Source organism: Pinus tabuliformis, chromosome 2_2 (genome assembly GCF_031772625.1).
Source record: "Pinus tabuliformis cultivar Carrire ecotype Pingquan chromosome 2_2, CPIR1, whole genome shotgun sequence".
Classification (NCBI taxonomy): domain Eukaryota; kingdom Viridiplantae; phylum Streptophyta; class Pinopsida; order Pinales; family Pinaceae; genus Pinus; species Pinus tabuliformis.
The window spans coordinates 1,029,435,667-1,029,450,337 of record NC_142300.1 but is presented as its reverse complement, the minus strand read 5'-3'; the positions used below and the strand labels follow the sequence as shown (position 1 = coordinate 1,029,450,337).

General features: G+C 35.7%; 1 pseudogene; it reads right to left on the bottom strand.

Annotated features, from left to right (window-relative positions):
* Positions 1-875: 875 nt before the first annotated feature.
* Positions 876-14,671, bottom strand: part of LOC149196857 (GDSL esterase/lipase At4g26790-like) — a 57,887-nt pseudogene continuing 44,091 nt past the window's right edge.

The following is a 14,671-nucleotide window of genomic DNA, read 5'->3' as shown; positions in this document are numbered from 1 at the left end:
AAATAAATATAATAATTAATTTGATATTTAAAATATTTTTTCATTATATTATATTAAGTATCATTTTTTTGGTTTCTTTACTACAATAATATTTAAAATATACTAAATAATATAATTTTTTTATTTAATACTTAAAATAAAATTATCATTATTTAAAATTATTATAGCTTTTATTCGAAATAAAAAATATAATTTACCAATTAAGTTTATTTCTTTAAAACACTGCCCTGTAATATAATATTGAATTACATAATGTAAGATATGTTGAATGTTATATAAGTGATGGTCATGTTGACGAGAGACATTGAATTAGTCATATAATCAATCAACAACGAAAAATAAAAAGTATTGTAGCCATGTATATGATTATGATTATTCAAAACAGTTTAGGTTGAATGAATAATTTAATTTAATATTGAAGGTTAAATTTAAATATTTAAAAATAATATTAATATTTATTTGACTTTTTTATTCAATTATAAATCTAATAAATTGTATATCCAATGATCACAGTCCTGAAAAGTTGTCGTCATGTCAAAACTTGCCCTTTGTTCGGAAATATGTTTTAAAAATGTGAATAGCAGCCAGAGTTGATTCGTATGAACATTGGTGTGTATTCCAAGTGATTGTAATAACCAATGCAATTTTGGCAAACTCCATCCTCCGTCCAACGTTGAGTTTTTTTTTTTTCAGCAATCAAACTCTACGTATATAATAAAAAGCGAACATGCATTTTGGCTGAATCCGCTTAATGAAATTTCATTAAGCCAGTTGTTTGCTACCAAAAGAACAATGTTGAGCACCACTAATACATATCAAAACTGTTACATACTTTATTCTCAGAAATAAAATATTCCATGATTGTCATTGCCTCTCTAATTAAGCAGCGCTGGAATATCTCGCTCCTTAACTACGTCTGCAATATTTTTATACATCCTCTGTGTTGGATGTACAGAATCCTAATATATGAATCGGTCCGCATCAGGGCAAGATAGACGAGCAGCCTGGCGACACCGTTGTCCGACTTCAGCAAGCCCGGTTCCGTAGCAGCCTCTTGTTACATCCTGAAATCCATAATAGACTGTATTCTGAACTGCCTGCACTGCAATGGTATAAATGTCTGAGTAGACTATTGTAGAGCCAGGGAGAGAGGCCTGTAGATTAGCAAGTGTGGGTTCCCTTTTCTGATTGAACTCGTATGAGGCCTCGTTTATTCTTTTGTTGCATTGCCTTCCTGCAAAAGCTAGGTATGTCCTCTCTGGAGGCGAACAACCCAATATGGACAGCCCCACCACTAGCATTTTCCGCGCCCCCAGATTGTAATCTTCCTGTATATAGCGAGCGCCCTGGCTGATGAGAAAATCTACATACTGGGAGATAGTGAACTGCGTGGCCCGGTTAAGTCGAAGGTTGCGAGGATTGAAATTAAAATAGTTGACACCAAAATCAGCATTGCCTGTAGCAATGTAGTACAGGGAATCGCTAATAATTCTGGAAGCCTAAATTTCAATTACGCGCTACAGATCTCTACCGTCCAAATTCTACTTCTAATCGACGGTTGACCTTGTGATCCTCATCCGCTGTCACACGGATCAGGAAAACCTACTTTCTATTTCTATCCGTTGTCACACGGATCTGCAATAGCTCGTCCCCGATTGGAGTAGTCTGTCAGGGGATGTCAGGCCCCATTCCCCTGATGATCCGAATCTGATTTTTTGTCAGGCCCTGGCAGGGAATGTCAGGGTTGCCAGGGAGGGTGGCAGAGAAGCAGAGAAGGAGGGTGGCAGAGTTAGGGTAGGGTGGTGGAGGGCGGAGACATTCCCGGTGGCTGGAGCCGGACGATTTTCCGGACGGTGACGGAAAACGGGCCATTGTACCGCCTAGGTAGACTACTTTGGGGGTCTTAAATCATGAGATGGTGATACATAGGTTTGGGAGTCTGCAATTAAAACTACTTTTCTAACCCCTCCCCCTATGTTAATTGGAAATGGCCAAGGGGGGTCTGAAATCACTTTTTAAACGTTGGATTAAATTACCCATACCTCGAGGCATGAAAGATAAGGGGAGTTTAATTAGTTTAATGTGGGGTGGTCCATAGGCTTCAACCTTTATCTTTGAGTGCGCTTATTATTTTACCTTATGATTAGGATTAAATTTTATTTTTTACAATATAATTTTAATTTTAAATAAATATTTTTATAAAAATATATAATTATATTTTGATTAAAAAAATAAAAAATTAAAATTATTGTATATAAAAAATAGATAAATCATTCAAAAGCATAAAATTTATATATACGTCAGTATTTAACTCAGAAAGAAATGGAAATTTCACACTGAAAATTTTTAATTTCCAGTGTGCCGAAATATGTTACACCACAATGAAAATACATGAGTTCAAATCACGTTAATGATAGCATAGTAGACATAAGAAACAACATGCACGTGCATGGATGAAACACATGAAAATTTTAGAAACAGCCCTAGGCTATGGCCAAAATACAAATTATAAGAGAGGAATGAGGCTCAAATGTGAGTTATGTTGGGTATAATGGAGGGCTCATGGGCCTATAACTCAATGCAACATGGATATCAAATGGTATTCAAGGTGTTACTCTTGGGTGGGCATGAATGGAAGGAGCTAGCATACAAGTTGTGATGCGTAAATGAGACATTTAATGTCATAATTTGTCCAGACCAAGCATAAGGTATGATCACACCAGAGATGGTCAATAATGAGAATGCTAGGTAGGAATATACATAAATTTTCATGTGTAAGAAATATTTCTCATGTGTTGAGTAAAATGAAATTGTATTATTAAGTATAATGTAAAAAGTTTTATTTCTAAACCCAAATTCCTACGAAAAACAAAAAGATATTAAAAAAGGGTCATTTTTAAGATGAAAAATTGGATTATAGAAAGAAAATAATTCTTGTGCCAAATGCTCAATTACATATACTAGGAAAGTCACACAACTAGATTCTATCACATTAATTGTGCATGCCAAATCACTCTTTAGAAACATTCTAGGGTATGCCCATCCCTCTTGAAGCCAAATGTTTATATTTTTTGAAGTTTTCTATAATTTTTTGTCCATTTTGCAAGTAAAATTGGTTTTCATTATTGGATGGAAAAGGAGATAGAAAAAATGAATAATATCACTACAATGCAAAATATAGCTACATTCAATACTCTAAGAGAACTTGGATTGCTAAATTATGTCCTAACCTAAAATGTGTGGTCCAAAATTCCTTACTTTATAGGTTGGTAGAGCTTTCAGACCTTGATGGGTAACATTTCTTTTCAGGGGACCAAGTCCTGATAATATAGGTAGAGGACATCTACTTCCTCACAAGGCTATCAACGTAGCATGATCCAATGAACTTACATGGAGAATTGGGGAGTGGAGAGTCAATGTTGAGTACATAACATGGTATCATTGATCGGGTATTATGAAAAGTACCAATAAGCTTCCATTCAAGGCTATTAACGATCTTACTCTTTTCAGCAACCTATTAAACATCGGTCATATGGAAGGAACCATTTGTCCTCACATGTGTTTAACGAGCCTTATTTATTTCTATGTATAACATCTCAATCCTACCATGTTTAGTTGGTGCAAAGATGTCGTAGAAAATATGAAGGGATAACTAATAAAATATGTGAGGGCACAATAGAGGAAATTAGAGAAGATCATTCTCATGAGAGTGAAGGTGTCAACACCATTTATTGGTACCTCTAAGCCATGTATGAACTCATCGATAGATTTGATATTTAGTATAGGTTGTGGGGCTCTATGTTTTTCTTTTGGTCATATTATTTTTACCTAGAGGATTGAGACAATTATGTTAGTTTATGACTACATGTAGGTAAGGAATAACATCTAAGATGGTCTAGATTTTGGATTAGATAAGGGTGAGAATTTAGCATACTTGGGTAACAAAAATACCTATGTGATGGTTTTATTTTAAGTTTTTTATTTTTCTATTATTTCAAAATGTACACAATATTTTTTCATGATGTAATATAACTAACTTGCAATGTTGGTTATGACAAATATTTGGTCCTAGTAAATCCAACAAGGATCTAAACTCTACATGGTAGAATGTATTATGTGGTGTTATAAGAAGAGGAAACTAACAACAATAGTGCACATAACCTATAACAGGTGCAGAGGAACCTAAAGGCACCACCATGATTGTATACATAATAACTATGAAAGATGTTTCCTAATAACTTCAACACCAAATGGTAATTTTTCCATGAGCATCCAACATCCTAGCAAGACTGGAGGATAGTTCCACCCCACCTTTTGACTACTTATGTTGATACCTATTGATGATTTTATAATACCATTGTATGGGCCTAACAACCTTATTGTGTTTATTAAACTAGTTTTTTTATCATGGAATAGAAAACACTTTGACATATATATTTCTATATTTTGACTTGTATGTATGTTTTGTAAGTGACTTAAATTGTACCCATGTTATTATACACATGCATGTTTATGTATGACTCTTAATTGTATAGAAAATTCCAATCTAACATAGCTAATTAAGGAATTAGCTAATTGTTAGAACCTCTTGGTATATGTTAATAATCATTTAAAAAAAATGTATTTCAAGAATATGTACCATTGAATGTTTAGAGAAAATATATACATTAGTCACTTGCAACACTACTACTTGACAACCCAACTTGGGAGCTAACCTATAAAAGTTGAGAATGAGAGCATTGCACAATAGCTCAATTACAATAACATACTCAATTTTTCTAGTTATAGGACCTAGAGATATGGCCCATAAAATCCCCAATTCATCTATGGTTAAGAAGATCAACCATGAAGTGGAAGAAACACCTTGGGTACCAGTGTTTTTGTGTCTTATGAAGACTGTATAAATTGAGGTCAATGTTGGGATTTGAAAATCAACTACCAATTAAGATAAAAATCTAACCAAGATTTTCTATATGGATATGATCATAGAAATGCACACCACACACAAAAATAATTGATAACGTATATAACATTTATAAAATTAATGGCCTATGTAAATTCATTTTTGAGATAGAGTAAATTCCATGGCTCTGGTTGTGGATTTCCATCATGTTCAACGAGGTTATAGGCCCCTCTTTTTGACACCCATTATACAATGTAGGAACTATCCAAAAGAGGTTATAATTTTCCTATAACTACGTTATCATGATCCTAATCATAGACAAAAACCAATTCACCTTCCATCCTACACATGAGGTCCAACAATTGTATCATACTAACATTTAACAAACTTCTTATAAGTCTCATTAGCCATCACTGGTTCTTGACATTTGCATCCATATGGGTCAAATGCAATAGATATTATTCCCTTCTAGGTGATTCAAGGAAGAGTTATATTACAAGTTTTAAATATGGAATCTCACATTCAATTTTTTTTACTAACTCCATTTCATAAAAAATTTGAAATTTTATGAAAATAGTGGCAATCTTTATTTCATTTAGATAAGCTCATAATCCCAAAGTGCATAAGGTAAATTAGTTTTTTGCTTCCAAAATATCCTCTGGATCATGTTTTTGAAGATATAATCCCATGTTTAATTGGTGTGAATACCTCCATTTCATAAACAAGTTGAAATAATGTGAACCTAATGTTAGTCATTTCTTAGGTTAGATAAGGTCATAATACAAAAGTTCATAAGGTACCTATTATTTTGTGCTCCCAAAATATGCTCTAGATCATGTCTTTGAAGATATGATCAACAACTTCCACTTATCCACTAATCATAGGATGGTAAGGTATGGACTTTTAATGAAGAAAACCTAGGTTGCTTTTTTTTTTCTTCATATTCAATCACTATATTTTTTTCATCTAATTTAGTACCTTTATAGTGTACAAATCATAGCAGTAAAATTCACATTTTCATTTATTACTGTATACAATATAGTGTACAAAGTTGGTAAGTAAAAGATGCCCTATCTTCCTCATAATTTCAGAAGTAAATAGGAGTGAGTGTAGGAACACAAGTGGAGGTAGATTGAGTGGAGGCTCAACCTTTTCCAGACAAGTCTCACGAGGAGGAGATCAATATTGTAGTCCAGGTTGAGCTTCAAGGATTGAAGTTGTCATTGTAATAGATCAATTGCATGAGAGGGTGGGGGGGGGGGGGGGGGGGTGAATCAGTATCATCATATCAATATAACTTTTCATTTCCATACAGATTCATATACACTACTTCAGTGAAGGGAAACTGCGTGTACACGCAACTGTGTCTAATGCAACTAGCATATATCCAGTACACTTATGATTCAGTTAATCCATTAGATGTTGATCTCTAGTTAGTTCATCAAAACTTTTATTAACCATAGGAACAGTGAATAGATGCAGTAAGACAGAATAGATCATCAGACACAAGAAGCACACATGAACACCATGATGTAAGGTGGAAACCCAATGTGGGTGAAAACCACCTGCTACAAGTTGTCTCTATCTTCTTTTAGTAAGAAACTTCTTTTTAAAATATTTCTGTACTGGTGCAGTATTATTCCAGTACACAGGTTTCTACCTGCAGAAGGCTACAACCTTCTCTTGTTCTCTAGCTTCTCCTGGAAGGGAGCTGCAGCCCCCTTAGCTCTTGTACTAGGCGATGTACTAGTACGTAGGTTCCAGCCTACTGAATGCCCCAACCTTCACTTGTTTTCTAGCTGCTACTGGAAGGAAGCTACCACCCCCTTAGCTCTTGTACTAGCTGATGTACTAGTACATAGGTGCCAACCTAGGGAAGTCTACAACCTTCTCTTTCATCCTCCAAGTACCACGTTTCATAAAATTTCAAACTGGATACTCCTAAAGCACAACACCATAATGTGAAAGGCCATGTTTCATCCAATTTTCATACTGGACCCATCAATATCATACTAGCATCATCAATCTTTGAATCACTCAATACTAAATCACTAAAACCATGTCAACAAACTGTAATCTCCAGAACACAGAGCAGACCACAGAACTCTGCAACAATATTCAAAACCAACTGTATCATCAGAAATCATGCATATGGTACTTTGAAGAGCCAAACCAGCGTGTATACACAACTTCATGAAAGTGAACCAGCTTATATGTCAACAATTACTTACTGATAACTTTGCTGCACTTCTTGACTTCAGACATACCCATATCATTGCATATACAAAGATAATACATATGTTAGCAACCATTCTAGTCCATCAGATCACATAAAGATAAGTCATTATGATCCTGATCCATTATAGATCTCATCCATCAAAAACTGAAGCTAAACATAATCAACCAATCTGAATATGCAGAATACTGACAACAGTAAACAATCATCAAAACTCATCAACAACCAGAACCACCTGTAACTTCAAACATCATAGCTCATATGGTATATGCTACGTAGATGTATATAACCTACATATGTACACTCTTTTATCAAAGTCAACCAGTGTATACATCCGTAAATATTCATTCATGAGTTGCAACTATTTCAAACTTAAGTTATACCCAAATTAGAACATTACATGCATTAGTATACAAATCTAGAATAATCATAATCAAAGCATATAGAGAAGATTCATTCCAAACCATTTGATCCTGATCTATCCTTAGATCTTGTTCTCCATCAACCGGTGAGATTCCTCCTTAGCTCAGATCAAGAAAAGCATCATGAACCCATAACTTGCATACTACATCTCATACTTCATCATATATTCAAGAATTTCTGAATGCATTTGCCTAATGATCTTCTTCTCCTTTTATAGTCTTAGGCCTTACTCAATGCCATGGTCCAAAACCATTGAGAACCAATACTAGGGACCCAATACATGGGTTCAACACTTCGGACGCAATACCAAGGACCAAAACCGTAGGTCTAAATACCACAGACCCAACAATAAGCTTTCAAACATGTACGCGCTTTTCCGTGCATGAAAATGCGTGCATACGCATACACGACTTTTGATCAGCAATGCCGCATGTATACGCGCCTTTGTATATAGTGAACCTGCATGTATAACCTGTGTGTATACCCTACTTGGTATATAGCGAGCCTGCGTATATATGTGACTTGGTACATAGTGAACCTGCATATAACATGCATATGTACGCGACTTGGTATATAGTGAACCTGCGTATAAACTCTTCTTTCCTCATTTTTGTAGTCTAATCATCAATTCTTTCCTACTGACCTGCTGCACTATAATATGTCATCTTGCCATCAAGGACAAGACTTGTATCATAATGCCAACAATCTCCCCCTTTGGACTTGATGGAAAAGCTAACTTGTCATACTGAGAACTATCATCTGATTCCTTTAAGCTGTCCTACATCGCATGTCTTCTGTCACATCTGATATCTCTTCTGTAGATTCATCTAGATATATATAAGTGAGTTGTTCTTCTACGAGTGGGTTGCCATCAAGTACAACACATGCATCATAATGCCAACAATCTCCCCCTTTGGACTTGATGGAAACAATACCAAATCACTCTCCCCCTTTGACATCAAGGGAAAAGGGTGGACAAAGATATTCTCTTTCCTTGATAAACATTCTATTGTCCATACTCCCCCTGAGTACCTGCCAAAATCTTTGAATAAGCTCCCCCTTTCTATATACCAAGGTGTACCAATTTGACCATGCTCCCTCTGAGTACATGCTGAAGTCTCTGCTCCGCTGAAGTGTGTCGTTCATGCTCCCCCTAACTGTAAGAAAGGTTTGCAAAAAGATGTTCTACAAGAAGAACATGCCTCCATCATAAATGAGCTTCCTATCACCAAGGACTCACACATACATCCATCTCCCAACCTAGTGGGGATATACCAATATTGACTCATCCACCCAACCAAGTGGGGATATGCTAGATACCAAATGTTTATACATGACTGAACTATTACATCACCCTTCCCATGCATAGAGGGGGTACAAATTACATCATATGACCAAAAGGGATTCATCACATGACTAGAATAGATAGAGAAAAACTATTACATCATGAGTCTTGATATGACCTTTACATGACATTTATAAGAGAGACCAAACATCTAAATAATATCATGATAGTCATCAAAAACTGTCATACACAATGTATGATCTGCTCCATAATCATCTAACAACAACATCTAGACCAGCAACAAGGTATGTCTGCATCAACTCATCCTTTTGAACAAAATTCTGCATATGACATACAAAATCATTCACATTATATCATATGTGAAAAACAACATAGCCATCTCATCAACATCAAGACCTGCATGATCCAAGTATCACCACATGGGAACATTTGTGTCAATCAACATATGTAAGTATCAACGTATCATCATATAGGTAAGGACTTATCATCATCATGTCTCCAAAAATGCAACTTTTAGTAAACATTCATGTATCCAGCACTATGTATCTTGAGCTCAAGATCATTTGTCAAGACTTCTTGATATCATCAACAACAACAATCCTCATCCACATGAGCACCAAGAAATATAGGAATCCTGCATCATAATTGCATTCTATGATATTTATAAATATGACGATAGCAACATATGAGTGACTCATCATCAAGTGTATTCAAGCTTTGTACTTCTCCTTATCCTTATGAAGATCACCATGTAAGCACCATATATGCATCCACAAATCTGATCAGAACACCAACTATGTAAACCCAAGAATCATATGAGATTTTGTCATGGACAACTCATAACCATATCATAGCAAGATGTATCATTTAGCCATATAAGCATCATCACTAAGGGCTACTAACCATAATGCCAACAATGCATTATTAAAAACATATGCTCCCCCTGAACCTATGCCATCTTGTTTACTATCAGATCTGGTCATGCATATATCAACAAGAAGTATCAAGGCATAATCATCATTAATTTAGGATAAAAACACTTTTAAAACATCTTACAAGTATCAAGACATTTTCACACATCATCAGCAGATTGTAACCATTGTCAAACAGATCAAATAATGGACTGAATCATATTAGACCCTTTTTCATGAGTCTGTCCCACTGCTTTTCCTCAAACTAACATATACGCGACTGTGTAGTGTCTAACTCACATATATACGCGACTTCACTTTATGAAACTTGCATATGATATTTAGGATACTGAAGTTTCACACTTTCAGCTCCTTCTGAGTCTATTGTGTCTATACATTGTGCTGTGCCACATTTTTGTGACTGTACTTCCTTCTTCTTCCACATCTTCAAGTGTGATGATGTTTTCTCCTTTCAGTATGGTGCATGTACTTTGTTCCTGCATTCCTTAGCTATATGTCCAAGCTTGTGACATTCATAGCATCTCATATGTTTCATATTCCTTCTGTAGCAATCAACGGTTTTGTGACCAAACATATTGCAAGAAAAACAATATCCCTTAAAGTACCTGGAACGTGATGACCTTTCTGTGTGATGGTATTGAACCATTCTACTTCTGCATCTAGCCGCAACATGTCCAATATTATGACATACATAACATTCAACATTATTCATCGGAGGACTAAAATATTTTCTTTGAAGAATTTATTTCCTTGGCTATTGATGGGGTTGTCCTCTCATCTCCTTATTGATTCTTTTAGATTTCTCATTAGAGTTCCTTGCCTCTCCTTGTGAGCTAGATTCATCTTCAGTAGATTCATAAAAACCAAGGACAGTTTTGATAACAGAAGACCTTTGACTGCTAAGAATATCATCCATGATCATAGTACTATCTTGAAATCGTAAGAGCTTATCCTTTTCTTCTAAGTTATCTTTTAGAATATTTACCTCAACATGATGTTGCTCCTCCTTTTCATGATACTGCTTCTTCATGTTTTCTTCAGCTTTTCTTCCTTCTTCCAACTGATTCCTTAGTTCAAGAAATTTGTTTTCTTGTTTTTCAAGAGCTTGGAGTAGTTATTTATTCTGCTTATTTGATTCTTCAAGATCTTCTTTTAGCGAGAGGAATGTAGCTTCAAGACTTTCATAGTAACTGGATCTATCTCTGAGTTTCTTGATTGTTGTGCTCCTTTCATTTACTTCATTTCTTAATGATGTCACTTCATCCTGCAAATTTTGACACTGATCTTCCTTGTCCTTGAATAACTTCCTTACCTTGTTTCCTTCCTCTAGTTGAGCTTTTAGTTTGGTAGCTTCTTCTTTGAAGGAACATTCCCTTTTGTTCAATAGATCTTGTTGATCTCTAATTTTGTCTGTAAGCCTTTTAAATTCTACCTCTATTTGATATCTTTCTTGCTCACCCATAAGAGCAAATTCAGTTGTTTCGCTATCACTTTCATCATCTTCAAATGGATGGATAAATGTATCACCAGAGTATAACAAATTCATACCTGCTAGTTCTTCATCTTCATTCTGAAGTGATTATGAATCTGAAGTGCTTCTTCCACATATTCCCCAATCAATTCTCCCACTGTCATAGCTCTTCTGAGATGTCTTCTTCTTCTTAGGCGCTCTCTTCTTAAGCTTCTTTCCCATTGATCTACGGATCTCCTTCAAGCGGTCAAGCTTCTACCAAAGGACCTGCTCTGATACCAATTGTTCGAAATAATACTGAGAGGGGGGGGTGAATCAGTATTATCAAATCAATATAACTTTTTCATTTCCATACTCAGATTCATATATGCTACTTCAGTGAAGCGAACCAGCGTGTACACGCAACTGTGTCTAATGCAACTAGCGTATATCCAATAAACTTATGATTTAGTTAATCCATTAAATGTTTATATTTAGTTAGTGCATCAGAACTTTTATTAACCATATGATTAGTAAGCAGGTGCAGTAAAACAGAACAGATCATCACACACAAGAAGCACACATGAACACCATGATCTAAGGTGGAAACCAAATGTGGGTGAAAACCACCTGTTGCAAGTCTTCTCTATCTTCTTTTATTAAGAAACTTATTTTTACAATATTTCTGTACTGGTGCAGTCTTATACAGTACACAGGCTTCTACCTGTAGAAGGCTACAACCTTCTCTCATTCTCCAGCTTCTCCTGGAAGGGAGTTGCAACCCCCTTAGTTCCTGTACTAGCCAATGTACTAGTACATAGGTGCCAGCCTACTGAATGCTCCAACCTTCACTCGTGTTCCAGCTGCTACTGGAAGGGAGCTACCACCCCCTTAGCTCTTGTACTAGCTGATGTACTAGTACATAGGTGCCAACCTACAAAAGGCTACAACCTTCTCTTTCATCCACCAGGTACCACATTTCATAAATTTTCAGACTGGATACTCTTGAAGCACAACACCATAATCTGAAAGGCCACGTTTCATCCAGTTTTGATACTGGACCCATCAATATCATACTAGCATCATCAATCTCTGAATCACTCAATACTGAATCACTGAAACCCTATCAACAAACTGTAATCACCAAAACACAGAGCAGAACACAGAACTCTGCAACAATATTCAGAACCAACTATATCATCAGAAATCATGCATACGCTACTTGGAAGAGCTGAACCAGCCTGTATATGCAACTTCACCAAAGTGAAACATCGTATATGTTAACAATTACTTACTGATAACTTCATTGCACTTCCTGACTTCAGACATACCCAGATCATTACATATACAAGGATAATACACATGTTAGCAACCAGATCTAGCCCATCAGATCACATAAAGATAAGACATTATGATCCTGATCCATTATAGATCTCATCCATCAAAAACTAAAGCTAAACATAATCAACGAATCTGAATATGCAGAATACTGACACTAGTAAATAGTCATCAGAACTCATCAACAACCAGAACCACCTGTAACTTCAAACATCATAGCTCATATGGTATACGCTACTTAGATGTATATAACCTGCATATGTATGCGTTTTTATCAAAGTCAACCAGCGTCTACATCTGTAAATATTCATTCATGAGTTGCAGGTATTTCAAACTTAAGTTATACCCAGATCAGAACATTACATGCATCAGTATACAAATCTAGAATAAGCATAATCAAACCATATAGAGAAGATTCATTCCAAACCATTTGATCCCAATCTATCCTTAGATCTCTTTCTCCATCAACCGGTGAGATTCCTCCTTATCTCAGATCAAGCAAGGAATCATGAACCCATAACTTGCATACTAGATCTCATACTTCATTAGATATTCAAGACTTTCTGAATGCATTTGCGTAATGATCTTCTTCTCCTTTTATAGTCATAGGCCTTACTCAATACCATGGTCCAAAACCATTGAGAACCAATACTAGGGACCAAATACCTAGGTTCAACACTTCAAACACAATACCAAGGACCAAAACCATAGGTCTAAATGCCACGGACCCAAAAATAAGCTTTCCCACATGTACGCGCTTTTCCATGCATGAGAGTGCGTGCATATGCATATGCGACTTTTGATCAGCAATCCCGCGTGTATACGCGCCTTTGTATATAGTGAACCTGCGTGTATAACCTTCGTGTATACCCTACTTGGTATATAGCGAACCTACGTATATACGTGACTTGGTACATAGTGAACCGGCGTATAACATGCATATGTACGCGACTTGGTATATAATAAACCTGTGTATATACTCTTCTTTCTTCATTTTTGTAGTTTGATCATCAATTCTTTGCTACTGACCTGCTGCACTATAATATATCATCTTGCCATCAAGGACAACACTTGTATCATAATGCCAACAATAATATAAACAGAGGAGGGATTTTTCACAGTTGGTTTCCCTAGTAAAGATATTATGTTCATTATGATTGAATGATTGCATGTGTTTCTATTATATGTCTTCCCTTCCGCAGATTAAGTAGTAGATATTTGTGTCTCTTGATTTCATTTTGAACTGATTAGTAGTAGAAAATTTTATATGAATTTGTACATGGTATCAGATATTTAGAAGACTACATAGAAACCTTATTGTAGATATTCTCTCAAAGAAATTTCAATTTGTAGATTTTTTGGTGCAGATTCTCTTTATTGTAGGAAAGATGCACTTGAAGAGACTGAGTTTGGAGTATGCATTGGAGGGAACTTTTAATTTTGTGCTTCGAAATATAGAATGGGAGTTTTCTTGGATGACAATGGGGTATGGGAAAATACACAAAGTTATATTCCAAAACTAGTTGCATCAGATTCACAAGGACTTGCTTAGTTGAATAAAGACACAACAAGAGCTAGGACGATTATTGTAGAGGATGTCAAAGATCATATGGTTTCAAACTTGCATTGAAATGCGAGTCCTTTTTCAATGTGGAAAACCATCACAACTATATTCTAGAGTAGTATTGATACTAGGAAATTGACATTGAGAGATAAACTTAGGAGCATTCACATGTAGAAAAATGAAACCATTTTTCAATACCTATCTAGATTCACTCAAGCTCAATATGAGCTTGGAGGAGTAGAAGAAAATGTTCCATCATTAGTACTTGTGAGCTTAGCACTCCTTTTCCTTCTAAAATCCTGGCATAGCTATTAGGATTCATTTAATGGAAGAGACAAGATACCATATTGGGAGAGACTTTGGTATGATGTGGTGCTGTAGTAGATTATAAGAAACACTAGAGATGGTGTCACATCCATTGCAGATGATGAAGAAGAGCGTGCTCTAGTTGGAAATGGAAAGAAGGCCAAAGGCATGAAGGCCCAAGGTGAGGCAGAATCCAACTAGAATAATGGTAAG